We start from the raw sequence: 26,181 nt of genomic DNA, 5'->3' as shown, positions 1-26,181 counted from the left end.
AATAGAAACCTGGGACAAAACAGGTTGATGTGCTGGTGTGCGAGTGCGCAGACGCTAATTGCCAACAACCTTCACATTACCGCTGGCCACCTGTACGTCTTTGGAAAAGCGTCTATTCAGCTTATTTTTAATTGGATAATTTCGTTTTTTGCTAATGAGTGAGTCGTAGGAGTTGCTGATACATTTTTGATAGTAGCCCCTTATCGGATAGATGGCTTGCAAATATTCTCTCCCACTCTGCCTTTTCATTTTGTTGATTGTTGTTGTTGTTGTTTTATATTGTGCGGAAGCTTTTGGGTTTGACAGAGTCCCACTTACGTATTTTTTACTTCGTTGCTTGTGCTGTTGGTGTCGTATCTGAAAAATCACTGCTAAGACCAATGTCAAGAAACTTTCCTCCTATGTTCTGTTCTAGGAGTTTTACGGTTCTAGGGACGACATTTAGATGTTTAATCCATTTGGAGTGAAATTTTGTGAGTGGTTTGGGATAGAGGTCCAATTCTACGATTTTACGTGTGAATATCCAGTTTTCTCGGCACCATTGATTGAAGAGACAGTCCTTTCCCCACTGAGTAGTCTTGGCTCACCTGTCAAATATTAATTGATTATGTAAGTATGGGTGTGTTTCTGGGCTTTTGACCCTGATCCCTTGGACTGTATGTCTGCTTTTTTGCCAACACCATACTGTTTTGATTACAATAGAATTGGAATATAGTTTGAAATCAGGAAGTGTGATGCCTCCCATTTTCGTCTTCTTTCTCAGGGTTGCTCTGGCTATTAAGGATCTTTTCTGATCCCACATGAATTTTAGGACTGTTTTTCCTATTTCTGTGAAAAAAGCCATTGGAATTTTGATAGGGATTATATAAACTATCAATGGCCTTGGATACTCTGGACGTTTTAACAATAATAATTCTTCCAACCCATGAGCACAGGATTTATTTTTTTTAATTTAAATCCAAGTTAGTTAACATATAGTGTAATAATGGTTTCAGAGTAGAACTTAGTGAGTCATCACTTACAAATAACACCCAGTGCTCATCCCAACAAGTGCCCTCCTTCATGCCCCTCACCCATTTAGCCCATCCCCCCTCCCACAACCCCTCCAGCAACTCTCAGTTTGTTCTACATATGTATGAGCCTCTTCTGTTTTGTCCCCCTCCCTGTTTCTATATTATTTTTGTTTCCCTTCCCTTATGTTCATCTGTTTTGTCTCTTAAAGTCCTCATATGAGTGAAGTCATATGATTTTTGTCTTTCTCTGACTGACTAAATTTCACTTAGCATAATACCCTCCAGTTCCATCCACATAGTTGCAAATGTAAAGATTTCATTCTTTAAAATAATTTTTTAATAAAAATTTAAAAAACTACCTAGTAGTGCAATTGCTGGGCCATAGGGTAGTTCTATTTTTAATTTTTTGAGGAACCTCCATACTATTTTCCAGAGTGGCTACACCAGTTTGCATTCCCAACAGCAGTGCAAGTGTTCCCTTTTCTCTGCCTCCTCACCAATATCTGTTGTTTCCTGAGTTGTTCATTTTAGCCATTCTGAAATGTGTGAGGTGGTATCTCATTCTATCTTCCTGATGATGAGTGATGTTGAGCATCTTTTCATGTGTATGTTAGCCATCTGGTTGTCTTCTTTGGAAAACTGTCTGTTCATGTCTTCTGCCCATTTCTTCACTGGGTTATTTGTTTTTTGGGTGTTGAGGTTGATAAGTTCTTTCTAGATTTTGGATACTAACCCTTTATCTGGTATGTCATTTGCAAAAATCTCCCATTCTGTCTGTTCCCTTTTAGTTTTGGTGATTGTTTCCTTCACTGTGCAGAAACTTTTTATCTTGATGAGGTCCCAATAGTTCATTTTTGCTTTTGTTTCCCTTGCCTCCAGTGATATGGTATAAGAAGTTGCTGTGGCCGAGGTCAAAGAGATTGTTGCCTGTTTTCTCCTCTAGGATTTTGATGGTTTCCTGTCTTACATTCAGGTCTTTCATCCATTTTGAGTTTATTTTTGTGTATGGTGTGATAAAATGGTCCAGGTTCATTCTTCTGCATGTCACGCTGTCCAGTATTCCTAAGACCATTTGCTGAAGAGACTGTCTTTTTTCCATTGGGGACTCTTTCCTGCTTTGTCGAAGATTAGTTGGCCATACGTTTGCGAGTCCATTTCTGGGTTCTCTATTCTGTTCCATTGATCTGAGTGTCTGTTTCTGTGCCAGTACCATACTGTCTCGATGATTACAGCTTTGTTATACAGCTTAAAGTCCAGAATTGTGATGCCTCCAGCTTTGGTTTTCTTTTCAACATTATGGTTCCATTTTCTGGCTCCATACAAATTTTAGAACTGTTTGTTCTAGCTCTGTGAAGAATTCTGTTATTCTGACAGAGATTGCATTGAATGTGTAGATTGTTCTGGATAGTATCAACATTTCAGCAATGTTTGTTCTTCTGATCCATGAGCATGAAATGTTTCTCCATTTCTTTGTGTCTTCTTCAATTTCTTTCATAAACTTTCTATAGTTTTCAGCATACAGATCTTTCACCTCTTTGGTTAGGTTTATCCCTAGGTATTTTATGGTTTTTGGTGCAATTGTAAATGGGATCAATTCCTTGATTTCTCTTTCTGCTGCTTCATTATTGGTATATAGAAATGCAGCCAATTTCTGTACATTGATTTTATATCCTGTGATTTCACTGAATTCACATATCAGTTCTAGCAATTTTTTGGTGGAGTCTTTTGGGTTTTCCACATAGAGTATCATGTTGTCCGTGAAGAGTGAAAGTTTGACTGCTTCCTTGCCAATCTGTATGCCTTTTATTTCTTTGTCTTGTCTGATTGCTGAGGCTAGGACTTCCAACACTATGTTGAGCAACAGTGGTGAGAGTGGACATCCCTGTTGTGACCTTAGGGGGAAAGCTCTCAGGGGTTTTCCCCCATTGAAGATTATATTAGCTGTGGGTCTTTCCTATATGGCCTTTATGATCTTGAGGTATGTTCCTTCTATCCCTATTTTCTTCAGGGTTTTAATCAAGAAAGGATGCTGTATTTTGTCAAATGCTCTTTCTGCATCTATCGAGAGGATCATGTGGTTCTTTTCCTTTCTTTTATTAATGTGATGTATCATGTTGATTGATTTGTGGATATGGAACCATCCCTGCATCCCAGGAATAAATCCTATGTGATTATGGCGAATAATCTTTTAATGTATTGTTGGATTTGGTGTGCTAGTATATTGTTGAGAATTTTTGCATCCATGTTCATCAGGAAAATTGGTCTGTAATTCTCCTTTTTAATGGGGTCTTTGTCTGGTTTTGGAATCAAGGTAATGCTGTCCTCATAGAATGAGTTTGGAAGTTTTCTTTCTATTTATATTTTTTGTAACAGCTTCAAAAGAATAGGAATTTACTCTTCTTTAAATGTTTGGTAGAATTCCCCTGGAAAGCCATCTGGCCCTGGACCCTTTTTGGGAGATTTTTGACTACTGATTCAATTTATTTACTCATTATGGGTCTGTTCAAATTTTCTATTGCTTCCTGTTTCAGTTTTGGTATTTATATGCTTCTAGGAATTTGTCCATTTTTTCCAAGTTGCCCAGTTTGTGACATATAAATGCTCATAATATTCTCTTATTGTTGCTTATATTTCTGTGGTGTTGGTTGCGATCTCTCCTCTTTCATTCATGATTTTATTCATTTGGGTCCTTTCCTTTTTACTTTTGATAAATCTTGCTTGGGGGTTATCAATTTTGTTAATTCTTTCAAAGACCAGCTCCTGGTTTCATTGATCTGTTCTGGTTTGTTTTTTGTTTTGTTTTTTTCTTTTTTGAAATCATTGATTTATACTCTAACCTCATCATTTCCCTTCTTTGCTGGTTTTGGACTTTATTTGCTGTTCTTTTTCCAGACAAGGATTAGGCTGTGTATTTGAGACATTTCTTCCTTCTTTAGGAAGGCCTGGATTGCTATATACTTCCCTCTTATGACTGCCTTTACTGCATCTCAGAGATTTTGGACTGTCATGTTTTCATTTTCACTGACTCCATGTACTCTTTAATTTCCTCTTTGGTTTCTTGGTTAAGCGATCCATTCTTTAGTAGGATGTTCTTTAATCTACAAGTATTCATGGTCTTTCCAAATTTTTTCTTGTGGTTGATTTCAAGTTTCATAACATGTGGTCTGAAAGTATGCATGGTATGATATCGATCTTTTTATATTTGTTGAGGGCTGATTTGTGACCCAGTACGTGATCTATTCTGGAGAATGTTCCATGTACACTCAAGAAGAATGTGTCTTCTGCTGCTTTAGGATGAAATGTTCTGAATTTATCTGTTAAGTCCATCCAGTCCAGTGTGTCATTCAAAACCATTGTTTCCTTGTTGGTTTTCTGATTAGATGATCTATCCATTGTTGTAAGTGGGATAATAAAGTCCTCTACTTTGTGGTATTATTATCAATGAGTTTCTTTATGTTTGTGACTAATTGATTTATATATTTGGGTGTTCTAAGTTGGGGCATAAATATTTATAATTGTTAGATCTTCATGGTGGATAGATCCCTTAATTATAATATAATGCTCTTCTTCACCTCTTGTTACAGTCTTTGTTTAAAAATCTAGTTTGTCTGGGGGCGCCTGGGTGGCTCAGTCGGTTGAGTGTCTGACTTCAGCTGAGATCAAGATCTCGCGGTTTGTGAGTTCGAGCCCCATGTCGGGCTCTGTGCTGACAGCTCAGAGCCTGGAGCCTGCTTCAGATTCTGTCTGTCTGTCTGTCTCTCTCTCTCTCTGCCCCTCCCCCACTCACACCCTGTCTCTCTCTCGTTCAAAAATAAAATAAACATTAAAAATTTTTTAAAAAAATATCTAGTTTGTCTGATATGAGTATGGCTACTCTGGCTTTCTTTTTGATGTCCATTAGCATGATAGATGGTTCTCCTCCCCTTACTTTCAATCTTCAGGTGTCTTTAGGTCTAAAGTGAGTCCCTGTAGGCAGAATATAGGTCGGTCTTGTTTTTTATCCATTTTGATAGCCTATGTCTTTTGATTGAAAAATTTAGTAAATTTACATTTAAAGTGATTATTGAAAGAAAAGAGAAGGGAAAAAAGTTTTAAAAAATTTAAAACTGAAAAATATTAAATAATAAAATAGAATAAAAAAACAAAAAAATAAAATCAAATTAAAAAAGAAAAAAGAATTTGCTCTTGTAACTTGGCCCTTATTATTTCTTTCATTATGCTAACTTTAAGCTTAGTTTGCTTTTCTTTTTCCAGTTTCCTGAAGTGTGTAAAATTAGGTTGTTTGAGATCTTTTGTTCTCCTGATGTAAGTGTTTATCACTATAAACTTCCCTCTTAGAACCACCTTTCCTGAATCTCTTAAGTTTTATGATTCCATTTTCAGTTGTTTCAAGATATTTTTTAGTTTGCCTTTTGATTTCTTCTTTGACCCATTGTTTGTTCAGAAGTTCGTTGTTTAATTTCCACATATTTGTAAATTTTCCAGTTTTCTTCCTGTTACTAAGTTCTAATTCATACTCTTCTGCTCAGAAGAGATACTTGGTATGATTTCAATCTTCCTAAATGTGCTAAGACTTGTTTTGTGACCTACAGTATAATCTATCCTGAAGAATGGTCTGTGTGTGCTTGAGAGGAATGTGTATTCTGCTGCCGTTGGATGGAATGATCTGTATATGTCTCTTAGGTCCATTTGGTCTAAATAGTAGTCCAAGTCCAATGTTTCCTTATTGATTTTCTGTTTCAATAATCTACCCATTGTTGAAAGTGGAGTATTGAAATCTCCTGCTATTCTTGTATTATTGGTTCTTTCTCCTGCAGATCTCTTACCATTATTTGATATATTTAGGTGCTCCAATGTGTGTTAGTCACTTAACTCTAGTGTAAATGTTAAAGAACAAAAGTATTAACAATAAATATAGCTACTATAATTTGCTAATGGATACACAATATAAAAAAGAGGCAAACTATAACATAAAAACATAAAATGTGGGGGGTTGGGTAATAAAAAGATAGAGTTTTAATATGCAATTGAAGTTAAGTTGTTATCAGCTTACAATAGACTGTTATATCTGTAATATGTTTTATGCAAGCCACATGGTAACCATAAAGCAGAAACCTATAGTAGACACACAAAAGATAAAGAGATAGGAATCAAAGAATGCCACTACTAAAAGTCTAACTCACAAATAAATACAGAGAGGAAGAAAGAAACAAGAGAACTGCAAAACAACCAGAAAAAAAAAAAATACGGCATCAGTAAGTCCTTACCCATCAATAATTTCTTAAATATAAATGGGTTAAATTCTCCAATCAAAAGGCATAGAATGACGGGATTAAAAAAAATAACCAACTATGTGTTGCCTCACTTCAGCTTTAAGGACACATACCAGTTCACAGTAAGGTGATGAAAGAAGATATTCCATGCAACTGGAAACCAAAAGAGGGCAGAGGTAACTATACTAAGACAAAACAGACTTTATATCAAAAATGTAAGAAGAGGCAAAGGACATCATATTATGACAAAGGGGTTAATTCATCAAGAAGATATAAAAATTATAAAATTACTATGTATATAATTATATGCACCCAAAATCCTCACAAGAATTTACAAATGCTTCCATGAACTATGCCTTCCTTTCTCACTCTCTAACATCATCTCCTGCCACTCTTTCTCCCTTATCCCTCCTCTGCAGTCACTATGACCTCTTAGCTGTTTCTCGGACATGCCAGCCATGCTTCTGCCTCTAAGTCCTTTCACTTGCTGTTTACTCTGCCTGATATTCTCTTCCCATAGACATAAGTATGTCTCACTCCCATTGCTTTCTCACTGTGGCTTTTTCTGACCACCCAATTGAAAACTGTACCCACACGCCAATTCTGGTATCTTTGCTCTCCCCTTGCCTCTCTACTTCCATTCATAGTACTCAGCACCATGTAATATAACAATAATTTACTTGCTGACTTTTAAAATTTTCCATCTCTTTCCAGAAATTGTTCATCTTTTTCATTCCTCAGAGTCTAGGACAATGCCTGACACAGAGAAGGTGCTGGATTATATATTTGTAATAAATGTAAATGTTTAAGAGTACATAAGCCTATGAGTGAGTAAGCATGCATAAGTACAAGCAAACATAAACATTTATACTCTGAAACATCAGTGCCATATGTGTGTGTGTGTGTGTGTGTGTGTGTGTGTGTGTGACCTCACAGTGGAATGGTAGAATCCATTTTTGAAGGAATCCATTCACTTTTGAGGGAAGAAGATACAAATTATGAAGGATATAAGTAAGGAAACACAATATATCTTCTCTTTCCTTTTTAGTTTTTGATCTGAATATTTTTATTCACCTGAAAAAAAATTAATTTGTATTTCCTCATACATAATAGATGATCCACATAAAAATGTCTTCTTCTGGGGGCGCCTGGGTGGCTCAGTCGGTTGGGTGTCCGACTCCGGCTCAGGTCATGATCTGATGGTCCGTGAGTTCGAGCCCTGCATTGGGCTCTGTGCTGACAGCTCAGAGCCTGGAGCCTGCTTTGGATTCTGTGTCTCCCTCTCTCTCTCTCTCTGCCCCTCCCCTGCTCAAGCTCTGTCTCTGCCTCTCTCAAAAATAAATAAACATTGAAAAAAAATTTTAATGTCTTCTTCTGTAGAATGCATTCCATTTTTCTACTAGATAATTTGTTATTTTGTTAGCAATATGTGAAAATTATGTGTTCACCATACTAATTCTTTGTCTGCTACATCTGTTGCAAATATTTTGTCTCAGTTTGTAGCTTCTCTTTCCACTTTCTTTGCCATGTCTTCGATAAACAAAAAATACTAACTTTCATGTAACCAAATTTCTCCATGTTTTATTCTGTGGTTATTGTTTTTTTGTACCCTAATAAGTTTTTCCCTTCCCCAAAGCCAGAAAGACCAACCCCTGCTAACGGTTTTAACGTCTTGCATTGGACACTTAAATGGTTAACCTTTCTGGTGGTTACTTCTGTATGCGATGTGAGATAGACATCCAAATGCATTTCTTTTCTCTTTGGATAACTGAATTTTCTAGCTGTGGTTCTGGAGTAGCTTCTCCTTTTCCCACACTACTGTCATATATCAAAGGTCCACATCTATGTGCATCTGTTCTAAATTCTCTAGTCTGTTCCATTGGTAATTTGTCTATGCTTGGTTCACACTACTCTAGGTTATTTACTATGGCCTTATAAGTTAACCTTAATTTCTAGCAAGGCAAGCCCTCTTCTTATCTTTTTCTTCAGAAGGATTTTGGCATAAGCTCACTAGTGATCGTGAAAATGTAAATCAAGACCACAGCATGACCCCATCTTATTCCTACTCAAATGGCCAGAATTGAGAAGTCTAATAATACTTCTGTGATGGCAAAGATATGGAACAACGTGTATTACTTATGGCATTAGAAACTGGTACAACCTTTAGAAAAGCAGTTGGCATTATCATTTAAAGCTGAACATTTAAATACTGTGCAGCTCCAAAAACTCTACTCCTAGATCTATAGATAGATATAGATATAGATTAGATATAGATATAGATCAAAGGTAAGGAGCACATAGATGTAAGTTATTCGGAATGTTCTCATTGGGGGTAGGTTTGTGGTGGTACATTATACGATGTAATGAATTTAATCCAAGAGGGTCATACACGGACCAAAGAGGATGATGTATAATGGTAGAACTCAGATAAGACCAAACGCTATAACAAATCAGCTCAAACTCTCAAGGGCATAACACTAATAAAAGCTTACTACTCACACAAAGATCAATGCAGAAGTTCCTGGTCAGCTGTCTCTCTTGGAGGCCTCCCTCCAGTAGGAGGTTTGCTAACTTTGGGCAAAACCAGCCCTTGGGGCTTGGGAGTCCTTTCTTCCTGCTGCCGGACAGGGAATAGAACACCATGGAAAAGGCATGCCTATTCTTTACTAATTTGATCTGGAAGTGACATTTATTCTTTGGTCATGTTTCACCAGGAGGAACTAGGTATCTGGTCCCACCTAGAAACAAGGAGAGAGTGGGAGAAGGGGGTTGCATCTGGGAAATGTAATTGAGATCCGTGCCTGGAAAGAACAGTTAAGGCCTCGCATGCCTGGACGCAGCCAATCCGCTATGATTAATCCAGCCATGCACAAGGTTCCATTTTTTTTTTAAGATAAAAATAAAAGAAAGAGGGGCGCCTGGGTGGCTCGGTTGATTGGGCATCCGACTTCGGCTCAGGTCACGATCTCGCGGTTGGCGAGTTCAAGCCCCGCGTCAGGCTCTGTGCTGACAGCTCGGAGCCTGGAGCCTGCTTCGGATTCTGTGTCTCTCTCTCTCTCTCTGCCCCTCCTCTGCTCATGCTCTGTCCTCTCTGTCTCAAAAATAAATAAAAAAACATTAAAAAAATGTTTTAAATAAAAGAAAGATTACTGTGACTATTATTTTCTTTAAAACATGCTCCCAGTATAACATCTCTTAAATTGTACTTAGCTTCTTTCCCTAAATTCAAATCGTTTTGTTATATTTTTTCTGATTAATTAAAAAAAAACAGTATAATTGTTGTAAAAAAAAAATCAGACACTACAGAAAAGTAAAAAAAAAAAAAAAAGAAAAGAAAAAGAAAGAAAGAAAAAAAAGAAAAATTCACCCAAATCCCACTGCCCAGAGATGGCAATTTAGCCACTATCCATGGACCTTCCTCCAGACAGCTTTCTAGGTAAATACCTGTGTATATTATATCCTTTCACTACCTTTCTACAGCATTCGATGGCTGGAGATTCATTGTACACTTGCAGTGCATAAGGCTCTGTGCTAAGCTCTTGAGGGCATTAGCCCATTTAATCCCTATCACAATATAATACATTGAGTAGAGTCATTATTTACATATTATAGATGAAAAATTAAGGCTAGGAGAGGTTAAGGAATTCACTCACAATTACAAAGCTGAGTGATAATAGAGTGAAGATTCGAACTCAGGCCTTCCAGATTCCAAAGCCAGCTCTTTTTTTTTGTAATATTTTTTAATGTTTATTTGTTTTTGAGAGCGAGAGACAGAGCATGAGCGGGGGAGGGGCAGAGAGAGAGGAAGACCCAGAATCCAAAGCTGGCTCCAGGCTCCAAGCTGTCAGCACAGAGCCCGATGCAGGGCTCGAACCCACAAAACCAATGCCCTGTTAGATGTCTTCTGATGCACTACGACTCCCCTGCTGCTAGCCCCTGGCTTCTTTCTTTCTTTTTTTTTTTAACTCTAGACTACCCAGCAAGGAGAATATACATGTTTTTGAACTTTTCATACTTTTTCTGTGTATCTCTTCGTCGTAAGTTCCCCCCAGGAAATTTGCACAAGATGGTGTCTTACTTTCACACACACTGCTTTCTCAAGAAGATGTGCAAAAGTTGAATCGGTAAACATGAAGTTGGCTGGCAAATTAGTGCCACATAAGATAACTCTCAGTGGTCATTCCTTGTCCACTGGTCTACAAAGCCAAATTCATTACCTGGACAGCCAGTTCATGGGTATGGATGTATGACGTATGAAACTGCAGCTTAAAGTCAAAAATGGGAGCTGACTTACACCCCCCACCAACAAGGCATGAAGGTACCTGTTGTCCCAGATCTACCAACGGTGGGTTTCGTCAATCACTTCAGCCATTGCAAACTTATAGGTGAAAGGTTGAAGATTCTATCTTATTTTTGTTCAGTCGCTTTGACTACTAGCGAGGTTGATAATCTTTTACGAGTTGCCCCTTCAAATGTTTGTCCATTTCCACGGGGATGTTTGTATCTTTCTTTTTCATTGGCGAAAGTGCTTTGCCATATTTATTACAACTATTTTTCTTCTAAATCGCCTGACTGTTGCAATGCTAGTAACACACACAAAGTGAGGATCCGAGCTAGGTACATATTTATGCCATTCTAATTTCCAACAGGAGCCACAGATACTCCCCGCAAACCTCAAGAATATGTTTTCTAACAGAAAAGCTCAGCTTAAAAATACAGATAAAACATTTTAGTTCTCTTATCTTGTCTAAGATCTAGACCAGGAGTTTCTATGATGGGAAAGTATCTTGTAGTTCTGATATTTCTCTGGGGATGCTCACCAAATCAATCATCTACACAACTCTACTTATCACTTCAGCTACACGTTTCTGACTTATTAAATAAGTGACATGTCACAAAGAAACACCACTGAAGAGGGAATAAAAGAAACCCTATGACATGAATATCAGGAAAGGTTCTACCACAAACTAGCTTTGAAGTATCAGCCAACCATTTGGGCCTTTCAGTGACTCAGTGCTCCGACATTTACATCCATCAACCTCACGGAAATACGGTGGAAACTGGTAATATTATGTCAACAAAATACTCAGATAACATACAAATGACAAGTCTACTTTGTAACCATGATCTTTCACTTTTGCCATGTAAATTAGACCACAGTCTATCAGACAAGAATGCGATTAGAAAAATAACATTAAGAAAGTTAGGTAGTTTGTGGATACATTTTTATCTTTAAGTTCAAGGTAATTAAAAAGAGAGAGAGAGAGAGAGAGAGAGAGAGAGAGAGAAGCATCTAATACGAATTTAGGAAGTAACCTATGTGCGCTCCCAGGAGTTTCTAAGCAGTTTGACAGGTGCTGCCAGTGAGTAATATGAAAATAAGTCAATAATATACTCTGATTTTTGAGTTTCCACCAAAAGCTGACCTGACCCAAAGAAATTCTCCCATTGTTCTGGCATAATACCTAAAATCTCTCCATTAAAATCACTCACTCATAAAATTATTTATTGAAGACAGTTCTTACTACATGTAAGATACTGTCTTAGAAACAGGAGAAAAGAAAAAAATAAGTCATGACTCATCTTCTGGTGGATGATCTACATCTGTATCTATCTATCTATCTATCTATCTATCTATCATCTATCGATCATAATGCATTGCAACGTGACAAGTGCTATAGTAGCCTGATCAATTACTTGAAATGTAACATTGGATGTCCGGGAGCCTCAAATACTCCTGGGATGAATAAGGCATATAGCCCCACTCTCAGGTATTAACTTTGGACTATGGTTAATACATTACATGATAGACTATCACCCTTTGAAGCAGAGAAGGTCCCTAAGGGAGTACACAAAGAAGCTAAGTTCTGAAGAACAACAAGACAGGTAGATCCATAAGGATTTCTCAAAATAATTCATACCAAACACTAGTTTTGTAAATTATTCTGTGAAAAAAACAAGAAGGGAGTTCGTTTCTAATAACCTTGGGAAATTTTGTACATCATGAAATCACGTGCATATCACCATATTAAAAGCTCTGAGAAGTGCCGTGGTAAAACTTGGCTATCCCAGCATTTCCTAAACACTTTTAAGTTACAGAACCCTTTTTCACGGAAGCCTTAAACCTACTGCAGATGCATTTCAGGAACACCAATCTAGAGGTGCCTGGCTGGCTCAGTCGGTGGAGTGTGCAACTCTTGATCTGAGGGCCATGAGTTTGAGCCCCACATTGGGTGTAGAGATTACTTAAAAAAATAAAATCTTTAAAAAAAAAAAAAGAAAGAAAGAAAGAAACCAATCTACAGCATGGATTCTGTCTAGGGAGGTATGGTGTAGGCATGGTGTAGGATGATAGGGGTAGGTGCTAACCGTGGCAGGGTCCAAGCTAGAGCCTGTCCTAGAGCAAGAAGGGTTGGAGATAGTTTGTTGGTGAATTCAACACCGATGGAGACAGAGAAGCTGGTGCTGGGTAGAAATCCAGTTGGATGATACATTTTTCAGTTGAATTCTCCAACCTGTGGACAAATCTTGTGTCTGGTCATTTCCTCCCTGATTACTACTCTGCTTCTGCTTATTTACCAATAAAATTGTACATCTTTTTTTCACAGTTTAGAAAAAAAACATGTCTTATTCAGTAACCACTTAATACAATAACTGAGGCCAGGTAGTTCCAGAAATCCCTAATAAGGAATGGCTTAACTTTTCTTTGATAGGTTATTTTTTTTTTTACATAAGATATTGTGTAAGGATAATTTTTTACCCTCCAAAATACAAGAATTACATGGAAAAAAATAGCTATTTCCTGCCATGGACTTTGAGTCATGATAGTCAAACCCATAAAATTATGGAGGATGGTCAAACCCCCATGCTGGGGGGTGTTTTCATTAGTGAATTCTAATGAACTATGCTAGACAGATATTATCTATAACTGATATATATTATTAATAATAAGTTTGTTTCAACAGCATACATCAGGGGTCAGCACAACACGCTTAGCTCATGTTTTGTAAATGAAGTTTTACTGGAACACATCGATGCCCATTTGCTTGTGTATCGTTGATGTCTGTTTGCACACTACAACAACAGAGTCGCTGAGTCACATGGTCTTCAAAGCCTAAGATATTTGCTGCCTGACTCTTTATAGAAAAAGCTTGAATCCCCGACTTGTATGCATTATTAAAGCCAATTATGTTCAATAGAATTCAACTACATAAAACATGCGGCAGGGGGGTGGGGGGCGGTTGAGGCGTAAAGAAATACACCAAAACATTTATGAGAATTCCCCCAGGAAGCTACCGATCTCATGGTCAGGCTGACAGGGTAAGGAAGAAACCCAGTAAGACCTAGCTTCTGACATTTCAAGCTCCTGTGTCATTTATAGGTATTCTATTTATTCTTTGTTAGTGAAAGTATGTGCAATGGACAGGCAGGCATATTCTCATTCAGTGGGTTCATATTCACCCTTGTGTCTCGATAAAAGGGACACCAAAAATCTCAAAGAAATTTCTAAATGGCTTGTGGTTATCAACAGGTTAAAAACCATTGCTCTGCACTGCATAGGCAGGTATCACTTAGGGTCAGGAGTCCACAGGCTCAAGGTGACAGAGGAAATGTGGCACACTGACCACCACACAGAAGTTGCTGAAACACAGTCTCCATTACATTGTTCATTGTTCCCAGGTCAGTGGGGAATCTCACCAGAACACGCCATAGAGTCAAAATAACCAACCATCCAGGGAAGGTTAGGCTGGGAAGAAGAAAGGCGCCTAGTCTCTATGATGTCACGTTAGTCACTTTGCCAGGAAATTAAAATCCGTAAGCAAAGGCGTAGGGTTTTTTGGTTTGGGTTTATCAGAAGGCTGTCATTTTGGTCACGAAATCTGCCATCAATGTAAAATCCTCGGTGGTGCAGAATTGAAAGCATTTATGGATCTCCTCAATCGGATGTTAAGCAGACTCAGTTGGCCTGGAAAGAAACACGCACTGGCCAGGACCTGAGGCCCAACCTCCATGGCCAGCAGCCCTCAGAAGGAGCCTCTCCCTGAGAAACCACTGCCCTGGGAACCATGAGCTCTAAAACCAGGTCAGTGGGTCTTTTCCGTATCCCAGCTCAGCCACTATGAGGGGTTTCTCACAAAGGAGAATCAAAATTCTCCCCGCTTCACAGGCATCGGGATTAGAACCAGAACATGCAACATGTCTGAATCATAAAAGGGACTCCATAAATGGCAGCGATTATGATCAAGAGGCAAACACTGAAATCATCACAAAGACTGAGACCGGAGCCAAGTCTTCCAGAGAAGCTGGTGACAAGGAAGAGACGTGTGGTTTTCATCAGAGGTTGTGACTTTATTTCAATGAATAAGAATGACTGATTTTTTTGGCGTCTGCCAAACCTATGATTCTCTGCTGCCCTGTACCTGGTCTCCTCCCCGTATCTGACATATCAAAACGAAGATATGGGCATGTCACCAGATACCTTTGACCTCCAGCTGGAAGACATTTTCATCTGATCCCAAAGGATCAGTCACAAATGCAAGACCTCCTTATGGTGGAATAATGAGTGCCATGGATTCCCTAATTGTCTAACCAAAAGGATCTTTTCTTTTCATCTCTAGTGAAAATTTCTTCAATTCTGTTTTAGATAGGACAGAGTGAAAAAACAAAATTGACTCCCTGATGACAGAGGCTCAATCACTTTATAGAGTGTTAACGCCACGACCAGTAAACATCTGTCATGCAGAACGCAGGCGGATTCTGAGAGTTGCGTGTGTTACCTTAGGAGGTACAATACTGGATTGAATCTGAAGGGGTCCCCAGAGTTGGCTGGAGAATCAAATTGATCAAATACTGTCTCATCAGAGGCCTACCCTTGGGTGTCTCGGTCAGTTAAGCATCTGACTCTTGACCTCAGCTCAAGTCTTGATCTCAGGTTTGTGAGTTCAAGCCCTGCATTGGGCTCCACACTCGGTGTGAAGGCTACTTGAAAAATCATCATCATCATCATCATCATCATCATCTTGCTGGTCCACCATCTCTTTTACAAATGTGAAAACAAATTACAGTGATGAAACCAAGGCCTACTCTGTCACATCCTTAGCAGGGCTTAGTGGAAGTTAGAGCAAAGGTCTAAAACTACAATACAACGGGGGAAACCCACGTTGATTAGAGCACATCTACTCCTTGATGGACACTCTGTAAATGACATGACTTGAGTGGAGAGAGATCGAGTGCAAGCGGGGGAGGGACAGAGAGAGAGGGAGGGAGGCACAGAATCCCAAGCAGGCTCCAGGCTCTGAGCTGTCAGCACAGACCCCGATGAGGGGCTTGTACCCAAGAACTGTGAGATCATGACCTGAGCTGAAGTCAGATGTTTATCCTCCTGAGCCACCCAGGCGCCCCTGGGAGATTTTTTTAATGCTTATATTTTTATTTCCTGTTGGAATAGCCACGTTCATGAATTTCTGGGTTTACTGTCAAAGCCAAAGATGGAATCATTATCCCACTGATAGCATCAGTTGATAATCCTAACATTAAAAAAAAAAAAATACCTTTAGATGTTTTTCCAGCATCTGGAGTTTTCTCAGCCAAAACAAATTTGCTAGTGGTAATTACATTTGCATAACCAGCATGGAAGGCACTGCATAAATATGTAAACTTTGCTTATTTTGTGCTTAAAATGCTAGTGTGAGGAAATGCTAATCCTATTAATAAACAGTTCCTAGAAGTGAATGTATTGAGAGCAGTTTAAAAGTGACAGGTGTGGGGCGCCTGGGTGGCACAGTCGGTTAAGCGTCCGACTTCAGCCAGGTCACGATCTCGCGGTCTGTGAGTTCGAGCCCCGCGTCAGGCTCTGGGCTGATGGCTCAGAGCCTGGAGCCTGTTTCTGATTCTGTGTCTCCCTCTCTCTCTGCCCCTCCCCCGTTCATGCTCTATCTCTCTCTGTCCCAAAAATAAATAAACGTTAAAAAAAAAAGAAAACTAAAAATATTTTAAAAATAAATAAATAAATAAAAGTGACAGGTGTACTTTAGGCATTTCTGGCAGGAGCCTCCCCATCCCAAAAAGTGCACATACAGAAATTCAAGGAAGAAAATGTCAAAATGGAGAAAACACTTTTTTCCCTTTCAGTGGGGAGAAGAGAGTGAATTCATTATTCAGCTGTTATGCCTATAATGGAGTTAGTTGTTAAAAATATTAAGGTGGATTTTCCCCCCCTTTGCACATTGGTGTCTGTCATGGGCATTTGTCGTAATAGTGGCAATATGGCTTCCTATGTCTATGGAAGTTCTCATATCTCAGTCCTGTTTCCTCAAGGGAGAACGCAGATTTCCACTTCTAACCCATCATTGGCATAAAGTGAACCAATCAACCTAGGTCTACGAGTTCAGATTTGGACGAGATCAGTAGGGAGGGAGGAGGCCCATCACTGTAAATTTGTTTTCCCATCTGTAAAAAGATGGTGGGTTGGTCAGATTATATTTTAAGGACTATTCTAGTCTCCATATCCATCGGCATTTTCCCCCTTATATTATTGGTCACACTGGGCCACTACCAGCGTCAAGTAGCTAGGTCTGAGTTAAACGGAACAGGGCTTCTGTTTCTAGTTCTGAGAGGAAAGAATCAAATTACAAGAGTGTTAGTTTCTATTTATGTATGCAGTTAATAAATATTTATTGAGGGGCTGACACTTCAATAGGGAAACAGAGCCTCAGCTCTTACCGGCATTAGATTCTAGCAGAGCGAGAAGAACAACACACAGAATGTGCAAAAATGTGTCAAGTGGTGATGATACAGAGCCATGAGTTAAAATAAAGCAGGTGGCAAGAGATTTTGGAAATAGGGTGGAGGTGCTGTTTTATATGGAGCAAGCGTTTCTAGAAATTCTACTTCTACAGCGAACCCATGTCTCACTAATGAGAACAGGTATAGAGACTTCTAACGATATTTTAGTGTAAACATGTAACTTCTATGGGTCCACCTTGGTTGGAAGACTCACTGATTCTTTCTTTTGTTTGGATGTCGTACTAACGTTTAATTATTCTTCTCAAATCATAGAGCTTCTACTACTAAAAAATAAAACTTGGCTTTCCGTCTACAGAGATCATTCTTTCCATGCAAGTTCTTCGTTGCAAACAACAGAACATGTTTTAGTCAGGAATAATTCCCAAATTACACTGTGGGACTGCCTACAGGTGGGTCCTCACGGCACTGGTCAGAGGCACGAGTTTGAATCTTGGATAATGCACGGGTCACACTCTCTAGGACACCTGCTGTAGCAACTTCTGAAAAGTCAATGACTGCGCTAATCAAGACAATGTGGTATTAGTAAAAGAATAGATCATTATATCAGTGGGACGAACTAAAGTGCCCAGCAATAGATCCACACAAATAGAGCCAACTGATCTTTGACAAAGGAGCGTAAAATTCATCAGAGCAAGTATAACCTTTCCCATTAAGATGGGTCCATTGAAGTTACATTAGACCAGATATCGTTGGAAAAATTCTCTATATCTGTTCTAGTAGTTAGGGATGGCTGCATTGTGGAAATGGTATTTACAGAAACAAAGATGAAGTAATATGGACTATTTATTTCTGTTTTTTATGAGCCATTTGATGACTATTGACTCTAGAAAATTGTTTGGAAAACAGAAAAGAGAAGTTAAAATCATCTAAAATTCTACTATCCAGAGATAACCATTCCCAGTACTTCTGTGCCAGTCTTGCCAGAATAGTTGCTAGGCACATAGGTACAGATAGATGACAAAAATGAAAATATACTCTATATACGGGCCCTTAGGCTCTTTTTCTTTTCACCTAAAATACTCATGACATATTCCAAGTCCACAAATACAGAAGTCGTATCAATTTTAATGACCGTCGAGGATCTCTGATGCAGGTAACAAAACTCATTTCACTAATCTCATCGTGATGGGCATTCAGAACACTTGAATGGGAGAGGGCGATTTTTTTTTTAATTTTTTTTAATGTCTACCTATTTCTGAGACAGAGAGCCAGAGCGTGAGCGGGGGAGGGGCAGAGAGAGAGGGAGACACAGAATCCCAAGCAGGCTGCAGGCTCCGTGCTGTCAGCCCAGAGCCCGATTCGGGGCTCGAACTCACAAACCATGAGATCAAGACCTGAGCCACCCAGGCGCCCCGGGGAGAGGGCGATTTTTACCAAGACTGCAGGAAACATCTTTTCCCATAGATCCCGGTGCAGTTGCCCAATCATTTCTCGAGACAGAGTCCAAGAAGTGCAGCTCCTGGGTTAAATCAGTGATGCCCATGTGTTTCTTGTTTTCACCCACATCTGGGGAGGAGAACCATTACACCCCCCAGAATCCACCTCAACCGAAAAGGAGTGAAACAACATCTGGGATTGTTTTTTATAAAGTAGCACAAAAACCACTGGCGGAAAGGTCTACTGACAGCGAGAGGACCACTGCTGAAGCCTGCTTCCTCACCTAAGAGAGCAGCAGCGAGGAGGCAAATCACACCACAGCTATTACCAGTTTCCTCCCCCTCACTCCGCCCCCCCCCCCCGCCCCCAGGCGCACACACGCATGCGTGCTGCCCTCAGTCTAATCCACAGCGGGTCTATGTGGTTTATTGAAAGTAACCAAAACTGCAGTGAAATTTCGTCACCAGCGGCGATGAATACTTTCAAAACCATTCCTCCCTAGACTCAGACCACCATGAGACATTCCCCAGAGGCTAAACTTAGTCACATGAAGCAAACTTTCTCCAGTCACTCTTTGCTGTCCCTAATGTCGGGTAACCCAGAACTGCTTTCCTTGGTTTATCGTCTCCCTCCACATTTCCATAAATGCTGATGTTAGACCACCCAGGCAGAAGTTAAAACAAGTTGGTTTGGTGAAATGTTTTGCTTTACAGAAGGACAAAGGCCAGGGGTGGGGGTGGGGTGCCTGGGTGGCTCCGTCGATTAAGCATCCGACTTCCGCTCAGGTCATGATCCTGCAGTTCCTGAGTTCGAGCCCCACGTTGGGCTCCATGCTGACAACTCAGAGCCTGGAGCCTGCTTTGGATTCTCTCTCTCTCTCTCTCTCTCTCTCCCTCCCTCCCTCAAAAATAAAAGAAACATTAGAAGGACAAAGGGTGAAAGAACAGGAAGATGCAATCTCATTTGCCTTTCACTATAAACACTTTCGCTCTTTACATTTAAATCCTCAGATGAAAGTAGCAGACTGAAAACAAAAGAAAACATTTCTGGGGCGCCTGGGTGGCTCAGTCGGTTAAGCGTCTGACTTCGGCTCGGGTCACGATCTCACTGTTCATGAGTTTGAGCCCCATGTCGGGCTCTGTGCTGACAGCTCGGAGTCTAGGCTTTGGCTTCTCTCTCTCTCTCTCTCTCTCTGTCACTCTCATTCTCAGAAATAATAAATGAATAAACTTTATAAAAAAAAAAAAACAAAGAAAGAAAGAAAATACTTCCTGGGGCCCCTCGGTGGCTCAGGCAGTTAAGCATCCGATTCCTGATTTCGGCTCAGGTTATAATCTCACCGTTGGTGAGTTCTAGCCCCCTGTGCTGGAAACACGGAGCTCTATGCTCACAGCACAGAGCCTGTTTGGGATTCTTTCTCTCTCTGTGTCCCTTCCCTGCTCATATGCATTCTCTCTAAATAAATAAATAAATAAATAAATAAATAAATAATACTTCCCTAATTTTCACTCTTCAACGACAAAAATTGGTACAGCAAGGGCAGCGCACATAGAATGACGATGGAACGTTAAAGGACAGAATTTCCATTCCGAAGTTCCCTGAAAACTAAAACCAAAAATTTTCATTTGAACATATGCTAGAGTCTTGTGACAAGAAAATTTCTACACACAGGTTTATGCTCGAGAAGATATTTAGTGCTGTGATTGTACATGGTTACAGATGCACAATCACGGAGCTCGAGCGTGAACTTCAGCCAGTTGCTTAATGCACTTAACCTCTCGGTGCTTCCGTTTTTCTATATAGAAAAAAAAGAAGCGATAATACTAATTACCGTACAGACCTGACGCAAGAACTGAGTTAGCACGTGCCAACTATGTAGAACTGTTTCCAGCATGTATCAAGCACTCAACATACATTAGTGAGTGTTATTAATATAGTGTTAATATCATGCAAAATCTTATGTACTTGACAGTGAAAATTCCTAACAGAACATTTTAGAGTCAGGTTCTATGAAGATGGTTACCTATTTAATTCAGTAACAAGAGAAGAAAATATTTGCTTTTGCTTTTGCTGAACAAATACATGAATGGGATTTTTTCCTGATTTACCTGGATATTTAGCCTTCCTTCCCCTCCACCCCCCCCCCCCAGATTTTTCATGTGAACGCGAAACGCTCACCAGGCACACTCTTCCTACATGACTTGTTGCTCTTTGAAGATGGGGAGTTGAGTGAATTGTGGGGCAGGAACCTGATCTGCTTCTCTGCAGAGCATGCTTCTGTATCAAGATTGGACCGAATTCTTCTGAAGTCTCCTGAAACCAGGGTGCCACATAAAATTCAGGATTCCCAGTCACGTTTGAATTTTAAATAAACAACACATATTTTTAGTATAAGTATATACTAACTATTGCCTGGAACATACTTGTACTAAAAGTCATCTGTTGTTCATCTGAAATTCAAATTTAACTGGACCGTCCGTAATTTTATTTGCTTTGTCGGGCAGCCCTACATGCAACTCTGAGACCATGAGGCTTTTTTTTCTTTTCTTTTTAAAGGTGTCTTATTTATTTTTATTTATCTATCGATTCATTTATTTATTATTATTTTTATTTAAATCCAAGTTAGTTCACATATAGTGTAATAATGATTTCAGGAAGAGAATTTAGTGATTCATCACTTACATATAACACCCAGTGCTCATCCCAACAAGTGCCCTCCTTCATGCCCATCACGCAGTTAGCCCATCCCTCCATCCAACACCCTACCAGCAACCCTCAGTTTGTTCTCTGTATTTAAGAGTCTCTTATGGTTTGCCTCCCTCTCTGTTTTTATCTTATTTTTCCTTCCCTTCCCCTATGGCCATCTGTTGTGTTTCTCAAATTCCACATATGAGTAAAATCATATGATATCTGTCTTTCTCTGACTGACTTACTTTACTTAGCATAATACCCTCTAGCTCCATCCACATTGTTGCAAATGGCAACATTTCATTCTTTTTGATCGTCAAGGAGTATTCCATTGTGTATGTGTGTGTGTATGTGTGTGTGTGTGTGTGTATATATATATATATATATATATATATATATATATATACACATACCACATCTTTTTTATACATTCATCAGTCAATGGACACTTGGGCTCTTTCCATACTTTGGCTATTGTTGATAGCACTGCTATAAACATTGGGGTGCATGTGCCCCTTCAAATCAACATTTTGGTATCCTTTGGATAAATACTTAGGAGTGCAATTGCTAGGTTGTAGGGTAGCTCTATTTTTAATTTTTCGAGGAACCTCCATACTGTTTTCCAAAGTGGCTTCACCAGTTTGCATTGCCACCAGCACTGCAAAAGCGTTCCCCTTTCTCCACATCCTCGCCAACATATGTTGTTTCCTGAGTTGTTCATTTTAGCCATTCTGACGGGTGTGACATGGTATCTCATTGTGGTTTTGATTTGTGTTTCCCTGATGATGAGTGATGTTAAGCATCTTTTCATGTGTCTGTTATCCATCTGGATGCTTTGGAAAAGTGTCTATTCATGTTTTTTGCCCATTTCTTTTTTTGGGTTTTGAATTTCATAAGTTCTTTATAGATTTTGGATTCTGACTCTTTATCCAATATGTCATTTGCAAAAATCTTCTCCCATTCCCTCGGTTGCCTTTTAGTTTTCTTGATTGTTTCCTTCATTAAGCAGAAGTTTTCTATCTCAAAGAGGTCCCAATAGTTCATTTTGGCTTTTATTTCCCTTGCCTCCAGAGACATGTCAAGTAAGAAGTTGCTGTGGCCGAGGTCAAAGAGGTTGCCGTTTTCTCCTGCAGGATTTTGATGGCTTCCTGTCTCACATTTAGGTCTTTCATTCATTTTGAATTTATTTTTGTGTGCTTATTATGCTGTAAGAAAGTGGTCCAGGTTCATCCTTCTGCATGTCACTGTCCAGTTTTCCCAGAACCATTTGCTGAAGCCTGGCTTCCATTTTCTGTTTGTAGTCCCATCCAGACTAAACCTGGAATCACTTACACCCAGTCCCAAGTTTCTGCCCAGAGTCTGAGTCAAATGCTCACTCCTGGATCAATCAGCCATTGCCAGGGGGATGAAGACTCTATTATAAGAACATGGTTTCTCTCACATATGGGATGGCGACGGGGGCAGTTTTCAGGACACGGGAAGGAAAACCAAGCAGACAGATGAATGGTGTCCAAAATAACTAGGGTATCAAAGACCAAATCAAAAGAAGTAATTATGTAATTAATTATTTTTTAATTATTTCTTTAATTTTAATTTTTTAAATTATTTTTTAATAAAAAAAAATAGGAAGGCCAACAAGGAACATTCTGAAACTCAAACTGAAATACGGAGATTCAGTAACAGAGCCATAAAACAAACTCCTCCTTTCCTTCTCGCTCTACGACTGAGGCAACCTGAAGATTTGTTTATTCCAGGAAGAATCAAAGAATGCAATACCTTTTTGACATTTTATTTAAGGTAGCAGGAGGGAAAGGGTCCAGAGGCAGCTTCTAGGTAAGGGTGGCTTCAAAAGCTATATACTTAAACTCGAGCTCTGATTTTCAGGCACCTCTTCTTGAAAGTTGGTCCATGATTCCATAGTTGCTGGTTCATAAGAATAGAATTAATTATTACATTTCTCCTTTTGCTTAGAACTTCTAGGATCATTGTCTAAATCCTATTGATCCTTCCTCATTTATTAAGTTACTTGTTAGACATTGCTCTCTCATACCTCAGTGCCTTCTTGCACACTGTTCCCTCTGTGTGGAATACCACTTCCTTCAGTCAAATTGCGTTTAGGATGGTCTATTCCAACTATCTGTGCAGTTTCCCCACCCATGATAACAACTGAGGTCAATACCTAGACCCTGACCCTTAAAGAAGCTGCCCCCGGGGCGCCTGGGTGGCGCAGTCGGTTAAGCGTCCGACTTCAGCCAGGTCACGATCTCGCGGTCCGGGAGTTCGAGCCCCGCGTCAGGCTCTGGGCTGATGGCTCGGAGCCTGGAGCCTGTTTCCGATTCTGTGTCTCCCTCTCTCTCTGCCCCTCCCCCGTTCATGCTCTGTCTCTCTCTATCCCAAAAATAAATAAACGTTGAAAAAAAAAAATTAGAAGCTGCCCCCATCCCAATTAAGTCTTAATCACGACTTAAAATATCTCCTCTGTGTGGTGGGAAATGGTGTCTTCAAAGCAATTATGTGATTTCCATGGTGCAAACTCTCCATTGTTATTTAAGGGAAATAGCTGAGCCCTCCTGGGTGTTTCGGGTTTGTTGGTTTTTTGGGTTTTTGCTTTGGTCTTGGTTTAGTTTGGTTTTTTGACCCCTCCCCCCATAGAAAACAAGACAAAATTTGATTTCTACTCAGTTTCCCCCTACGTGGAAAGCACCCAGTTATCCTCTGGAGAATAATCCCGTCTTTCCTCTTTCCTTTATTCAATCGTTTATTGACTATTTTCGAGTCCCTACCAGGACTAGGTGTTACGCTGGTTCTAGGTCCAGAAAAAACTTCCCACACTCAGGGATCTCCCAAGCAGAGTCTCCAGATCACCAGTACCCCTTCCCCTGTGTACATTCAGACTTCAAGAGGTGATGTGTTTTTTTCCAAGAGCTTCCTGCCACCTCCGTTCCCTCTTTGTGTTGACCAGCCGAACATCAAAGGCGATTTATTTTCTTTGGTCTGGCCCGGGCTGAATCTTCCCCTGCTCGGTGTAGTGCCTGGCAGGAAGGTTGGCAGTTTCTCCACCGTCAGTATAGAATGTTTGTGGTAGACCACCTTGAAGCTGACGCTGGGGGCAGGTGGTAGAACAGAGAGGAAATGGCTTCTATTTCGAAAGCGTTGTGTAGAGGAGACATAAAGGCTGAGGGGGAAAACGCTGGCCGGCTCCTCACCACCAAGCTTCTCAGCCTCTGCTATTCACCCACCTGAAATCTTACTCATTAGACTTTCCAAATCCTAACCACTAGACCACCAGGGAATTGGTTCTCATTAGACTTTCCAGGGGAGAGAGACTCTAAGGTTCTCGGGCTCCTCTTTTCAGCTAGACATTTCCCCCGCCCCGGGTGCGGGACCACCCGTGCAGCCGCCTAACCAGCAGGCTGGGAAAAGAGCCAACCGAGTCAGGTGGGCCGTTCTAGAAATGCGTGGCTCTGGGTGAGCCGTGGTATGCACGGAAAAGCTGATTTTTGTTCCATTCGCCACGACATACGTGTCCCACTGTGATTCTCTCTTCCTGATACTTCACCATGTGACTCTGGTTTACAGCATTCTAACGTGATGTGCTTTGTGTGTACTGTATTATGTGGGGTGCATGTGGCAAAGGCACATTTCGTCTGATACCTTTATGGTCCTGTGGCTCTCCATGACCTTTACCTCGCACGTCTGGAGAAGCACTACCTTTACTTTATGAGGGGGGATCCTGAGCACCTTCTCGGTGTGAGTCTGACTAGGATGCTCCTTGAACCCCTGAAAGTAGTTTATCAAACTCCGTGGTGTTGAGGGGCATGGGACCAGAGGTATGGCAGTTGAGGTTATGCCTCTGGATATTCGCTGTATGTGAGCTCCAGGTTTCATGTCCTAGGCTACACACAACAATTAAAATTGGGGTTTTTTAAAAAACAAATGTTTATGGGGCGCCTGGGTGGCGCAGTCGGTTAAGCGTCCGACTTCAGCCAGGTCACGATCTCACGGTCCGGGAGTTCGAGCCCCGCGTCAGGCTCTGGGCTGATGGCTTGGAGCCTGGAGCCTGTTTCCAATTCTGTGTCTCCCTCTCTCTCTGCCCCTCCCCCGTTCATGCTCTGTCTCTCTCTGTCCCAAAAATAAATAAAAAGCGTTGAAAAAAAAAATTAAAAAAAAAAAACAAAAACAAATGTTTATTTATTTTGAGAGAGAGAGAGAGAGTACAAGTAGGGGAGGGGCATAGAGAGAGAGAGAGAGAGACAGAATGCCAAGCAGGGTCCATATCATCAGCCTCAGAGCCTGACACAGGGTTCGATCTCACAAACCATGAGATCACAACCCGAGCCAAAATCAAAAGTCGGACGCTTGACCAACAGAGCCACCCAAGCACCTCAACAAGTAAAACTGTTTTGCAATCATTACCTCATATTTGACAATTCACTCATATTTTACCCATTCATACAATGGACATTTTAGTAACCATCTAGCAGTTCCAAGCCCAGTGATAGTACTGGGGACAATGAGTGAATCAAGAAAAAAACTGTAACCCTGAGTAACTAAAAACAACAAAGGGGTCTCCGGGGGCACAGAGAAGGGGCATCTCCCCGAGTGGGTAAAGGTGGGACATAAGGAAAGAAGACTGATCACTCAGGTAAGTCTCAAAGGATGAGTCGGGATTTCTAGTTAAAGAAGGAAGGAAGGGTGCTCCAGCTTTCTGGACAAAGGAAAAACCCAATGGTATGGAGAGGATGGAGAAAGCAAAGATGTGGATATTGATGGGACAAGCTGGTGTGGAGTGAGGTGCGAGAAGCAGAGGTGGGAAGAAGCCAGATGGCAAAGGACTTCGCCTATTAAACCAACGCATGTGGATGTCAACCTTGGGGTGTTTGGGAGGAGCCCCTGGAGTCTTTACGCAGATTGGTAAATGGAATCAGATACAAGGTAAGAGAATCTTGATGAGGTTGTCGGCCAGCCAACCAAAATCAGTGATCCAGTCTCGCCTGTACTCCCCTCAGGGGCAGGAACATGAT

The 26,181-nt window shown here is 40.4% G+C and overlaps 1 protein-coding gene across 6 annotated transcripts in view; it reads right to left on the bottom strand.

The window, feature by feature from the left end:
- Positions 1-26,181, bottom strand: part of LOC115505218 (cytokine SCM-1 beta) — a 77,210-nt gene that overhangs the window by 5,109 nt on the left and 45,920 nt on the right. The window contains exon 1 of one of the 6 annotated variants that reach the window (XM_030302668.1): positions 8,786-9,181. The exons of the other annotated variants lie outside the window; for them this stretch is intronic. The gene's annotated coding sequence lies outside the window, so the exon portion shown is untranslated. Of the gene's footprint in view, positions 1-8,785; positions 9,182-26,181 lie in introns of those variants that run through there. 6 annotated transcript variants of the gene reach the window in all.

This window comes from Lynx canadensis, chromosome F1 (genome assembly GCF_007474595.2).
Source record: "Lynx canadensis isolate LIC74 chromosome F1, mLynCan4.pri.v2, whole genome shotgun sequence".
Lineage (NCBI taxonomy): Eukaryota > Metazoa > Chordata > Mammalia > Carnivora > Felidae > Lynx > Lynx canadensis.
Note: the sequence above shows the minus strand (reverse complement) of the source record. Positions and strands in the feature narration are given on the sequence as shown.